The sequence below is a fragment of the Cloeon dipterum genome, chromosome 2 (assembly GCF_949628265.1).
Source record: "Cloeon dipterum chromosome 2, ieCloDipt1.1, whole genome shotgun sequence".
Taxonomy (NCBI): Eukaryota; Metazoa; Arthropoda; class Insecta; order Ephemeroptera; family Baetidae; genus Cloeon; species Cloeon dipterum.
This window is the reverse complement of record NC_088787.1, coordinates 1,830,847-1,845,105: the sequence shown is the minus strand read 5'-3', so window position 1 is coordinate 1,845,105 and position 14,259 is coordinate 1,830,847.

The following is a 14,259-nucleotide window of genomic DNA, read 5'->3' as shown; positions in this document are numbered from 1 at the left end:
CCAATTAATTGTCGCAGAAAGAGTAAAATTTTAGCAGCATCAGGATTGGAAGATGGAAGAGTACACCGGTTGGGCGGCTGTGAGTCTTGGACAACGGAAACGACGTTTTGTCCTCCAAACTGTGCACTACGTTAATTGTAAGAATGTTTATTTATTCACTGTTCATACAAATATAGCGTTCACTCAAATATGCTCTTTGGAATGTTTTCTGTTTGGCGATTGTAGCACTGATCAATAAACAAGCATGGATTTTGAATAGCCCTGGAGTCAGTTGAGTTTTATTCACCCACGCGTTATTAGCGAAGCATTTTGTGACCAGAACCATGTCGTTTTTGTGCGCCATTTTTTTGCTCGGACTTTCATCGCTGACAACCACCGCCAATTTCAATCAAGTCTACAAGTGGACAGAATTAGAATACGAGTGGCCGTCCGAGACGAACAGGACACAGGCCTTGAAAGCTGGAAATTTTCAAGCAGAGAAAATTGAACCACTGTACATGGCTGTACATAGAAAATGGATATTCATGAGCCTTCAGAAAAATAGTATTACTCCGGTGACTTTGGTCTCTTTACCGACTAGTAGCGTGACCCATGCACCCCCGAAGCTCACTTCATTTCCTTCGTGGGACATGCCTGTAAGTAGAAAAAAATGCTATTCTTTGTTAACAGCTTTCTCACTTAGCAAAATATTTCCTGAAATACAAGTAATTTAAATGCCACAAAAACCATCAGCTATTGTCCTGATTTTTCTAAATTTAAATTAAGATTTTTGAGCGAGAGTAAGTTTGGTTCCTCCTTTTTACAGGAATACGACAAATGGGAAAAGTGCAACAAAATTGAAGAAGCAAAAGGGCTGGAAGTGGACTCCATTGGCAGGCTGTGGGTGCTCGATGAGGCCAGCTCCAAATCCAATTGCAGAGCCAAATTATGGATGTTCGATTTAAACTCGAATAAAACCGAACTCGTTCATCATTTCTCTTTTCACGACCCGTTACACGACTTGGTGCTGGATGAAACGCCCAACGGAACCTTCGCCTACATCTCGCAGTGGGAACAACAGCACATTGTCGTGTTTAGTTTGGATCAAAATGAATCTTGGAATGTTTATATGTTGGGAATAGATTTAAAATCCATTGCATTGTCCCCAAAAAACAAGGAGCCGAGAGAGCTCTACCTTGACAAATGGAACTCGACTAATCTGTATACGATTTCCGTTGCCGCTCTTCGCAATGGAACTCGAACTGCAAATCCGGAATTAATCGGAAAATGGACTGGAGTGCCATATAGGATGCTGATGGACAACCAAAGAACCATGTACGCCGCATTTTTGGGAAGCTACATATCCTCGTGGAACACTTCCCAGCCATTTGAGGAGCAGCGTTTTTATGAGGTAAAGTCACCAATTTAAAATAATTAAGTTAAATATATTTATTTATTCCTCTTACACCATATTATACATATCATCAAAATATACATTAAAAAAAGAGTGAAAAGGCATTTGAAAAAGCGATCAGGTCGCTAAAACGCCGGCAATTAAGGGATAGCCGAGCCAAACAAGCAGGCCTATGAAAACACTTTGAGCAGAAAAAAATCATTATGTTTACTTATTATCATGAGAAGTGGAATTTAAATATAAACATTAGAGAACTAAGTTATTTGTTGTATGAAATAGAATCATGATTTTATACATTTCCTAGCTCATGATATATAAAAAAATTTAACAAGATAAAAAATTAGAAAATTTCTCCAAATTATTAATCGTTGGGTCGGTACTTTACTTTTGGTTTTAGGTCGCTGGTCTGGGTTCTTTTACTGCTGCACTGGACAAAACCGGAACTTTCTGGATAATGGTGTTTGATGAACATCGAGAAACAATAAGACTTTTGAACATAGGCGATCGGTGGATTTGGATACACCTCAAGTGGCAGTGGCCAATATCGTGGAAAAAACCGGAAAAAACCATATATATACACACCGTAAATGCTATATACAACAACCTCCCGACCAAATTGTAAAGCAAAAGTACTTATTATATATAACAATTTAATTATTTTAGTTTTGTTTATATTTAAAAGGTAAAAGTGATTTCTTTATTCAAGATCCAAAACTAGATAGTAATAAGAGCGCACAAATTTTATTATTGGAGAAGATCTACTTTTTGACTAAAATAGTAAAATATCCACTTTGTAACTCAATCACTTTTATAAAATAATAGCTCAGCAAATAAAATCAAATTTAATTTTTGTCACAATTGATTAATCAATTGGAGAGTAAAAATTTAGATGTTTGTCGAGCGCGGTGCGCATTTTAAACTCGACGACCACGACAATTTCCCTAACCAAAATGTCTTTGTGCACCATATTTTTATAATATTCAATTCAGCATTTTGACAGACGTGCTTGTTTTGTTTATTCTCAATCACTAATCAGCTTTTCCAATCAATAATTGCACCAAAACAAGTAAAAAATTGAAGTCGCTGTCACATTCACGTGCTCTCCCACCACTTTTAAGTGACTTTGGCTACCACTTGCTGCTTATGGGATTTTACGTGTTAAATTTGGAGGTCGCTGATTGGTCCCAATTTCCCATTTGATTTAACCCGTGGATTCGTGTGGCACTAGCCTAGCACACGGGTCGCTAGTACGCATGCGCTCGTGTGCTTGCGCTCTAGAGCGAGCAGGCGGCAAGCCTGCAGACTCAAATATATAGCGACTAAAGGGAAATTTGGCCAGGAAAATTGAAATTTAGGAATTTTTCCTTCCTCCCTCCTTTGGACACCTCAAGTGACCCTTGACCCACTTACATGCACCGATCGCCTATGCTTTTGAAGGCTGCAGTCGGAGCAACTTCGTACAACTTCAAAGACTCGCCAGGTAATTTTCCTCTAGTGTGTTTATTTAATATAAAGGGCAGTCCAAATAATCAGTCCTGTTAATATTTTTCCGTAAGAGAATATTTGTTTTAGGGCTATTTTTAATTGGGTTAAATGACGGCTAGAAAATCTTTTGGCGCTAGAAAAGTAGCGACATCGTGTATTTTATTTTAGTTATTCCAATTCAAATCACCAATTCCCAAAAATAAAAACCAACGTACGTTATCCCATTCACAGCTCAATCAAGCCAATCACATGAATTTGAAGTGATTCTGATCGTCTCCATGGTATGTACCGCGTGCGTGTTGAGTGTTATCATGTTCTTGTCCATCGTGAAAAAGAAGATATTGAAAGTCAAACCGCTAAATAACAACGAGGACCAGGAAATGTCCATTTTCTGTGGTGTGTGCAACCTGCCGGCTAAAAGTCCGTCTCCGCAACCGGCCAGTAAAGCGAAAGTGATGCCGCGTGGTGTTTGATGATTGTTAACCGTGTTTTATTTGAATCGAAAATAAATAGCGTTTCACCCTACTAATTCTATATCATTAATAAAATCATTGCACCTATTTTTCTTTTAAAGTTGTGTATTTTTGCTGTAATATAAATTTGGTATTAATAAAAGGCTTATAATAATAAAATTTAATAGACTGTTTGAATTAAAATTCCCAGAAAAGAGATTAATAGGAAATTGAATTCAAATTAAATTTTTATCCAATACTGGCAATTTTTCTTTCAGTAATATAGAGGGAGAGAAAGCAGTGTGTTGTGTGGTTCTGCAGTAAATACTCTCAGAAAAACAAGTCGCGCAGCGACTCAGCTATAACAAGCGCTCCACTTGTCAATTTCAAACAAAAAAAGCACGAGTTGACCAAGCCCCTCCTACAATGACGTCAGAGAATGCCAGCAAATCAGCACTGGCAGTCTGTGACATCATTTATGGTAAAGAATCACGTGTGTAAATATGTGTCGGTGTCTACCAGTCCTGCTTACACCGACTATACAATCTACAAAATAAGTCCGGGACATTGGTCGCGAACAGGAAGAATAATGACAAATACATCCAAGAAATTGACGTTTGAAAATTGCCTATTTTGTCTGGTTAAAACCACGAGAGCAGAGAAAAACGCTGATGAGCGTTCACGTGAATCAATCCCGCCACCTCATTTATCCAAGCACAACAAAAGCACGACTGCTCATGCTCACTGAATAAAACAATTATTTTATTTTTCTCCTCACTATACTGGAATTTCCAGCGATCCCATTTGTTAAATCTTGAGAAATAATCGTGCCGCAGCTGGCATGAGTGGAAGTAAACTTAATTTCGCAAAGAAAGGAAATACATATTCGGAGGTATAATTGTGAAACTATCATTACAGAAATCACTTTTTGGTTTGTGTTTTTGAGTAATCCTTAGCGGTACAGAAAATATATATTTACTCAAAGCAAATTAATTTAATGTACATAATATGTGGACTGCGTTTTACATGTTTATGTTTGTGATCGATAAATTATGCGCTGCATATTGAAACATTTAAAGAAATATACAAAACTGTTTTGGAGAATGACAGGTTTTTCGGGAGTTTTAAGATACCGTATAAATAGGGAACGCCCCCTTCTCCGAGCTTGAATTTTGAAATTTTATCATCAATACTTAAAGTGAATATAATAATTGTCACCTAAAAATTTCAACGCTAAAAAATTGCGTCCAATCGACCTCCAAATTCGTGGAAAATTATTCCTTTTTGTTTTTAATTAACACAAATAGCTCTGCCCGACTGTCTCTTCAATGATTACTATCGATATCTTATTGCACCAATAAAACGCTCTTTGTGTCAGAACATTTTTCATCGCACAAGTATATAATCTTTTGGGTAACAAAACAAGACCGCTGCCTAAAGCACTTAACTCTCGACTACCTGGACTGCATTGTGTAAGGATGTTTTATTTGTTCATTGTAAAGGTGTGGTGATATCATCGTTCATTCACATATACTCTCTGCAAAGTATTATCCATCGGGCGGAGCACCCGCGGCTTCTCACAAAACCGTTGATGAAATTTCCCTTGCGCCTCGGGATCAATGGAAAGTTATTTCTCCGCACGATAACACACGGGCAAGTGTGGGAGACGTTCGCAGCGTTGTATATTTTTATTCCTTTTGTGGGCAGTTGGAAGTGGCCAGCAGCGGGCATGACTCCGTATTTCGTCACCATTTTCTTGCTCTGCCTTTTATCCCTGGCCACTGCTGCCAACTTCAATCTAGTCTACGAATGGCCCGATAAATGGGACTGCGAGTGCCCGTCCGAGGCGAACAGCACAAAAGTCCTGAGTATTGAAAGTGCCAATCCAGTGTGCATCGATCCTCAATTCATGGCTGTCTACGGATCAAGGATCTTCTTCATCCTTGAGAAACATGTTGGCATTCCTGTGAGTCTGGTGACTTTGCCGACGAGCAGCGCGTCCCCTGCACCCCCGAAGCTCACCCCATTTCCATCGTGGGAAATGCATGTAAGTAAATAAATTAATAAATATAATTGTGTACATTTAAATGGGGAGAGTTATTGTGAATCTGCAAAGAGAGGAAATCATCTCAATCAATTTATTTTTTAACAAGGACATTTCACTCTTGACAAGCCCAACTGCAAACGTGTTTTGGCTTGATTAATATACAATAATTATATTTAATGTGGCGGCAGAGAACTTAAAATATTTTGGCGATTTCTAGGAATTGAAAAATTAGCCGAAGATTGTCCTTTTGATTGTGAAACCAGATTTATTATGTTCAATGCAATCAACTGACGGAGAAACCCCTGATTTATTGAGCGTCATTCATAAAACAGGACACAAATAAATTGGTACCGAGACGGCACATCAAAATCCCAAATTATCAGTTTGAAAATGCCAATAAATTTCTCTTTTTGTAGGGAAACGATGGAGACTGCGACAAAATTGAAAGCTCAAGAGGACTGGAAGTGGACTCCGTTGGAAAACTGTGGGTGCTGGACAACGGAAGCGACAAATGCAATAATTCCAAAATATGGAGCATTGATTTGGCCAACAAGGATCAAACCAAACTCATTCATCGGTTTCCTTTTTACGGCCACTTGAACGACTTGGTGCTCGACGAAACGCCAAACGGAACCTTTGCCTACATCTCGCGGTGGTTTGAACAAAACATTGTCGTGTTTAGTTTGGAGAGAAACCAATCTTGGACAGTGCACACGCCAAGAATTGATGTTTCTTCCATTGCCCTTTCTCCTAAGGACCAGGAACCTAGACAGCTCTACTTTGGCGGATGGAACTCCAATGGGCTGTATTCAATTTCCGTCGCCGTTCTCCGCAACGGAACTCGAACTGCAAATCCAAAGCTAATTGGAAACTGGACTTCATCTCAATCGTATAGAATGGTGATGGACAAACACGGGACCTTGTATTCCGCCTTTTTCTACAAAGACTACGTACATTCTTGGAACACTTCCCAGCCATTTCTGGAGCAGCGTTTTTTTGAGGTAGGTCACCAATATAAAATGCCGTTTTCTCTTAATATCCAAATGGAAATTATAAACCACTTGAGCCCGTGCCTTGCTTGGTTTTAGGTCGCTGGGCTGAATACTAATACACCGTTTACTATTGCCTCGGACCAAAATGAAACTCTTTGGATGACGGTGTTTGATAACAAAAAGAAGCCAAGATACAGGCTTTTGAAGGCTTCAGGCACAGCAAAATCCTTTGAGGTCTTGTCAGGTGAGATTCCTTAAATCTATATTTTAAAATGTAAGGGGGGAAACCAAACTAAAACAGTCATATTAATATTTACTTAACATATATTAATTGCAATTGTTAAAATTTGTTGAATTCACTTTGATTAATAGATCCTTATGCTAGAATCATAGTAACACTATACCTTGTTGGTGTATTCTTGTTTCAGTTACACCCGCCCCTCCATCCCCTACAACGCCTGCTGAGATGCAGGAGAACAGTTTCCTGACAGAAAAATTGCACCATCATCAGCTGATTAACGTCATTCTTATCTGCTCCATTGTGTTTACCGTGATTCTTTTTTGGTTCATCCTGAGAAAAAAGAGGAACGATAATTCTCTTTCACCAAACACCATTGAGGCCCTCCAAATTACCTTTTTCAGTAACAATCCGGTTGAATACAATGAATTCCAAAATGACGCTATTTAGAGGTCTCCTTTCTCCTGCCGAAAATTCCCAGGACAATGACCTGTTGAACTTATAAATCCAATAATTAAAAAATGTTACAATTGTATTTGAAATAAATAGAGTTTCACCCTACTAATTCTATTTTTATCTAAATTATTGATCCGACCTATTTTTCTTGTAAAACTGGGCATTTTGCAGCAAAAAAAAATTTAGAATTAGAGAAAAGGCTGCCTTAAAAGAGAAAGATATAAAGCATTGTTGTTCTCATTGTTATGATTCATTTATTAATTAATATTCTTTTCCTTCATGCGCAACTTGAATCCCTAATTGTTTTAATTAATTGTTGAAAATTCAATCGCAACCTGCGTTACTTTACTGTCCGAGAGGTTGTATACTTTTATCCTTTATTCAAGCACAGAATATTAAAAAGACGTAGGCATGATTTGTCTGCGCTTTCTTCGGATAAGAATGAAACTTCAAAATCTAAATATATTCTAGAAAATAAAAAATTATTTGAAAATTCTGATCTAGATTTTATTTAAACCAATGCCATGTCATTTCCATTATTTGGATTGTTCTGTTGTTGGATAGCATTTTCTGCTCTTCTAGTTTTGTAGATACTCCGTATGAGGGCGCAGAGTAGTCCCACCAGACCACCTGAAAACAGATATCGAGTGTTATCGTTAGAGCAGACTAATTACTGGAAAAACACTTACTGTTCAAAACACAATCAAAAAATAAATGAAAGTCTTCCTCGGACAAATTATACATAGCAAACGGCCACAGGAGAAAGTCAGAAATAATTACGCCTAAAAATGTAGCCAAAAGGTTCAGGTGGGACCAGCTCATGAACCCGATTACCAGAGCAAATCCTAAAACGTGGTAAATAGAGCAGACTACATGGCCAGCAATTAAATTACAATCAAGGTTTAAGATAATAGTTTCAAATGTACTTATCAACACAAAGATGAAAACGCAGATCTTTTTCAACACCGAATCGCTTTCTGCATGCTGCGAGTTATCCTATATGACGTTAAAGAATCTTGTATTAGCAAACATCGCAAAATATATTTAATAAGAACTCACCGCAGCAACCAGTGGATCGAATTTAAGCTGTATTTTCGTAGCAAATTCCGTAGATTCAGGGTTTGTTCCAGGAGTGTTTGGAACAGCTGGTTGCTGTTTAAATTTAGAAAAATAAATCTAGAGGATATTTTTGCTTTGAATACAAACCATTGGAATGACGCAAGTTGCAGCGTTCGTCCGAGGTTGCTCCATATTTTGTCTGATCAAAAAAAAGTATAAACGATTCAATGGAGGAACGGAATAGTTATAACTAAAATGTTTTCGGTATTTTACGCTACTGCTATAGATTTTAAAAATAGTGGGGAGAAAAAGTTACTAATATTTTAGAGTTTGTCTATTTTCTAAAAAAAGAAAAATAGAGCTTCGAATTATGAGAAACATGAAAAGGCTTCCGCTCCCTGCAGTGTGTTTTGTTGTTTTGTAAAGTAAATTTTTACAGAAAGCGAATGGAATAAATTAATAATTTCACTCACGCGAATTTTGTTTTGGTTTTTATAATTTTAAATTTACTCCATCAAAATAAAAAATTCCTATTGGTCACCTTATTTATCTTACTGAGAAGTTTAAATATCCAAATGCACGCGTACCTTGAACCGAAAACCTTCTGCGAAGCCTCACTCTGGGTTTTAAGGTGCTTAAATTAACTTTTTAATAGTTGTTTAGAAATTCGCCTATTTTGAGCTGCGCAGTAAAATTGGTGCGCATCTTAAGCACGTGCAGAATGTTAAGATCGCTTCTTAATCTAACAGGGAGGCTGCAACTCATTACTGCGCATGCGTGACCCTAATTAAATACTTTTTGATTCAACCAAAAAAACGGAACGCCCCCTTTTCTGAGCTTGAATTTTGGACTTTATCCAATTTATTAACAAATACTGAAAGCGAATATATTTTTAATTGTCACCCAAATATTTCAAGGCCAAAATATTGTATCCAATTGAACCCCAAATTCGTGGAGAACTGGTCTTTTTAAGTTACATCACATCTGTTGTTTTCCTTCAATCACTACTGTGTTTTACCAATACAATAACGTACGCTCTTTGTATCAGAATATTTTCATTGCATAAGTAATCTTTTTCAGTAAAAAAAAGAACCCATTCTAAAGCACTTAATCCTCGACTACATAGACTGCATTGTGCAAGGATGTTTTATTTGTTCATTGTAAAGCTATCGTTAACTCACATGCTCCCTGCAATTAAGGAAGTTAATTTTTTCCTCGAACTCTTGTCATGCAGAGGAAATCAAAATGAGTAAGTCGAAACCAGTCAAAAAAAAAAAAAAAAAAAATCGAAATGCGTGTATTTTCAAAACAATGCGAGTGCAACCTGCGATACTCTATAGTCCGGCAGGTTGCATACTAATCTCCAATTTACAGCACAGATTAAATGTTAAAAAGGCGCGAACGTAATTTATCTGCTTTTCCCGATAAGTAAGGAACTTCAAAACATTTTGTGCATGATTCTACACAATACATTTTCTTAAAAATAAAAAGATTATTCGAAAATCTTGATCTAGATTTTATTGAAGCGAATGCTATATATTATTTCCGTTATTTACATCATTTGGATGGTTCTGTTGTTGGATAGCATTTTCTGCACTAGTTTTGTAGATAAACCACACGAGGAAGCAGATTACTCCCATCAATCCACCTGAAAACAGATAAAAAGTGTTATCGTAAGAGCAGGGACAGATGAGAAATTATCACGCTAGATACTAAAGCCCAAGGGTTCAGGTGAGACTTGCTGATGGGCAAGTAGGTAACATCTACAAAGCTGACAATCAAGCAGGCTAAATAACAAGTAATTAAATTACAATCAAGAAAGTGTACGATATTTTCAAATGTACCTGTGAACAAAAAGATGAAAACACTGATCTTTTTAAACACCGATTTCCTTTTGAATGCGGCACGCTGTGAGTTATCCTAAAATAATATTTTATTAGGAAACACCGCAATATATATATTTAATAAGAACTCACCGCAGCAACCAGTGGATCGAATTTAAGCAGTATTTTCGTGGCAAATTCCGTAGATTCAGGGTTTGGCTCCGATCCAGGAGTGCCTGGAACAGCCGGTTCCTGTTTAAATTAAGAAAAATAAATGTTAAGGATATTTTTGCTCTGAATACAAACCATTGGAATGACGCAAGTCGCAGCGTTCGTCCGAGGTTGCTCCATAATTTTGCCAGATCAAAATATAGAAATGATTCAATGGCGGAATGAAATAACTAAAATGTTTTCGGTATTTTACGCTACTAGCTGCTATAGATTTTAAAAACAGTGGGGAAAAAGGTTTCTAATGTTCCTCTGTTTTCTGAAAACAGAGAAATAGAGTTTCGAACTATGAGAAACATGAAAAGCAAGGCTTCCGCTCCCTGCAGTGTGTTTTGTTGTTTTGTAAAGTAAATTTTTACAGAAAGCGAATGGGATAAATTAATAATTTCGAGTCACTAAACTAACCACTTTTTGCCATCTCTGCGACGCATTATTGGTTAGCCAGTATTAGATCTCCCAACTGCTCAAATACCTTCCATTGCTTTCACACTCCTGAGAGTGCCGCTGAACAATGCGAGCCAACGGGCTATGGCTGAAATCAGAAAATTAGAGTAACACGCATAACTTTTACTTTGGGAATTTTGAGAAACATGTTGATGTTATTCAATGGTAAGGTTACAAATATGCTTTTATTGTATGTAATGTTTGTTTTTGCACCAAGCTTGAACATAAACATAGGAAGAGTTTTATTTATTTTGAATGATTGTCCTCGATTTTTACTTAAATTTTTTTTGCTCTTTTTATCCCTGTCCGAGGACCGGAGGACCGGGAAGGGCGCGCACTGCACTAGCACGAATGCTGAAACCCGGGTCCCAATAACACCGCGAACGGATTGAATGGGCGCACCAGGCCGCACATTTCAGGGACCCAGCCCACTCAAGGGCCACTTGCCTCTGCACCGAGGACTGCATTGAAACGCTAGACATTTGTCCCGTGAAGCCAAATCACGCATGCTGCAAAGGTGCAAACCAGCCCGTTGAGCAATTTGAGCAATTCGAGTCACTAAACTAACCACTTTTTGGCATCTCTGACATTGGGTAGCCAGTATTAGATCTCGGAACTGCTCAAATACCTCTCATTGCTTTGACACTCCTGAGAGTGCCTTAACAATGCGAGCCAACGGGCTGCAAAATACAATGTTTCATTTGACAAGATCCGATGGGATTTCAAACTAGAAGGACCAAACTTTTCCTCAAAATAAAAGAAAAAAATGCTTATATATAACACTCTACTACTTCTGAATATCCGGAAAAATACCCATGCTTTGTCTGTGAACAACGACTTCCAATTTTGTATTTATTTGGCATTTTATAAACAATGCGAGCGCAACATGAGGTACTCTACTGTGTGCATGGCAGGTTGCATAGTATTCTCCCTATATTCAAGCGATAGAATATTAAAATTGCGCATATATAATTTATTTTATTTGACCGCCGGAAAAGAAAGAAATTTCAAAACATATTTGTTCAGAATCCAACATATTTTCTTGAAAATGAAAATTATTTGAAAATCTTGATCTAGATTTTATTGAAGCGAATGCTATAATTTATTTCCGTTATTTGCATCATTATTTGGCTTGTACTGTTGTTGGATAGCATTTTCTGCTCTTCTAGTTTTGTTGATAATCCACACGACACCGCAGAGTGTTCCAATCACTCCACCTGAAAACAGATAAAGAGTGTTATCGTAAGAGTAGGAACAGCTGCGAAATTATCACGCCAGTTACTGCACCCCAAAGGCTCGTCAGGGGATACTCGCTGATGGGAAAGTAGGTAAACTTTACATAGCTTAAAATCGAGCAGGCTAAATAACAAGTAATTAAATTACAATCAAGAAGGCATATTTTCAAATGTACTTATCAACACAAAGATGAAAACACAGGTCTGTTGAAACTCCGATTTCCTTTTGAATGCGGCACGCTGTGAGTTATCCTAAAATAGTATTTTATTAGCAAACACCGCAATATATATTTAATAAGAATTCATCCGCAACAACCAGTGGATCGAATTTAAGTGGTATTTTCGTGGCAAATTCCGTAGATTCAGGGCTTGACTTCGATTCTGGAGAGTGTGGAATAACCTCGGACTCCTGTTTAAATTAAGAAAAATAAATCTAGAGGATACTTTTGCTCCGAATACAAACCATTGGAATGACGCAAGTCGCAGCGTTCGCTTGAGGTTGCTCCATATTTTGCCTGATCAAAAAGTAGAAACGATTCAATGGAGGAACGAAATAGCTATGAATTAAATGTTTTCGGTTTGTTACGCTAGTGTGCTATAGATTTTAAAAACAGTGGGGAAAAAGGTTTCTAATGTTCCTCTGTTTTCTGAAAACAGAGAAATATAGTTTCGAATTATGAGAAACACGAAAAGGCTTCCCTGCAGTGTGTTTTGTTGTTTTGTAAAGTAAATTTTTACAGAAAGCGAATGGGATAAATTAATAATTTCACTCCCACGATTTTTTTTTGCTCTTTAGATTTGTGTCCGAGGACGAGGAGCGGGAAGGGTGCGCACTGCACTAGCACGAATGCTGAAACCCGGGTCCCAATAACACCGCGAACGGATTGAATGGGCACACCAGGCCGCACAGGGACCCAGCCCACTGAAGTGCCACTTGCCTCCGCACCGAGGACTTTTTTTGAAACGCTAGACATTCGTCCCGTGAAGCCAAATCACGCATGCTGGAAAGGTGCAAAGCAGCCCGTTGAGCAATTTGAGCATTTGGAATTCTACATATTTTCTTGAAAATGAAAAATTATTTGAAAATCTTGATCTAGATTTTATTGAAGTGAATGCTATATATTATTTCCGTTATTTGCATCATTGGGATTGTTTTGTTGTTGGATAGCATTTTCTGCACTTTCAATTTTGTAGATAAACCGTATGAGGGCGCAGAGTACTCCCACCAATCCACCTAAAAACAAATAGCATCGTTGTTATCGTTCGAGCGAGTAGACTAATTATTGGAAAGAACACTTACTGTACAAGATGCAATTAAAAAATAAATAAAAGTCTTCCTCGGACAAATTGCTCATTGCAATTGGCCACAGAAACAACTGAGAAATTATTACGCCAAAATATGCTGCCAAAATGTTCAGGTGGGACCAGCTGATGAGCACGATGAAGAAAAACCCTAAAACGTTGTAAATAGAGCAGGCTAGATAACAAGCAATTGAATTACAATCAAGAAGGTATTAGATATTTTCACATGTACTTATCAACACCAAGAGGAAAACGTAGATCTTTTTCAACACCGATTCGCTTTCTGCATGCTGCGAGTTATCCTGTGACAGTAAAAAAACTTTTTATTAGCAAACACCGCGATACATATTTAATAAGAATTAATTCACCGCAACAACGAGTGGATCGAATTTGAGTGTTATTTTCGTGGCAAATTCCAAAGATTCAGGGCTTGTCTTCGATTCCGGAGAGTGTGGAATAACCTCGGACTCCTGTTTAAATTTAGAAAAATAAATCTTGAGGATATTTTTGCTCTGAATATACAAACCATTGGAATGACGTAAGTTGCAGCGTTCGTCCGAGGTTGCTCCATATTTCGCCTGATCAAAAAGTAGAAACGATTCAATGAAGGAAAGAAATAGTTGTGACTAAAGTGTTTTCGGTTTTTTACACTAGTGCTATAGATTTTTAAAATAGTGGGGAAAAAAAGTTACTAATATTCTAGAGTTTGCCTATTTTCTGAAATCAGAAAATTAGAGTTTCGAATTATAAGAAACATGATATATGCAATGTTAAAAATATGCTTTTATTGAATGTAATGTTTTAGTTATTCCGGTGACCGTTGGGAAACTTGAATGAGGCATTGTTTTAGAAGTAATAAGCGACAGTTTATCAGATGATGAAACAAGGAAACAGAAAAAATGGAAAATATAGTACTCCAAATAGACGTGGAGTAGCCGAAGAAAGTTTTATAACAAAACAATTGTTTTTCACTAATCAATCCAAATTAAAAAGGACATTAGAGAACTGCGCGACTTAACATTGTTGGCATTTTCAGACTTCTGCACCATTCTATTTTATTTTAATACTTGAACAACATTGATTTTTCATTCTCTTTGCTCAATTT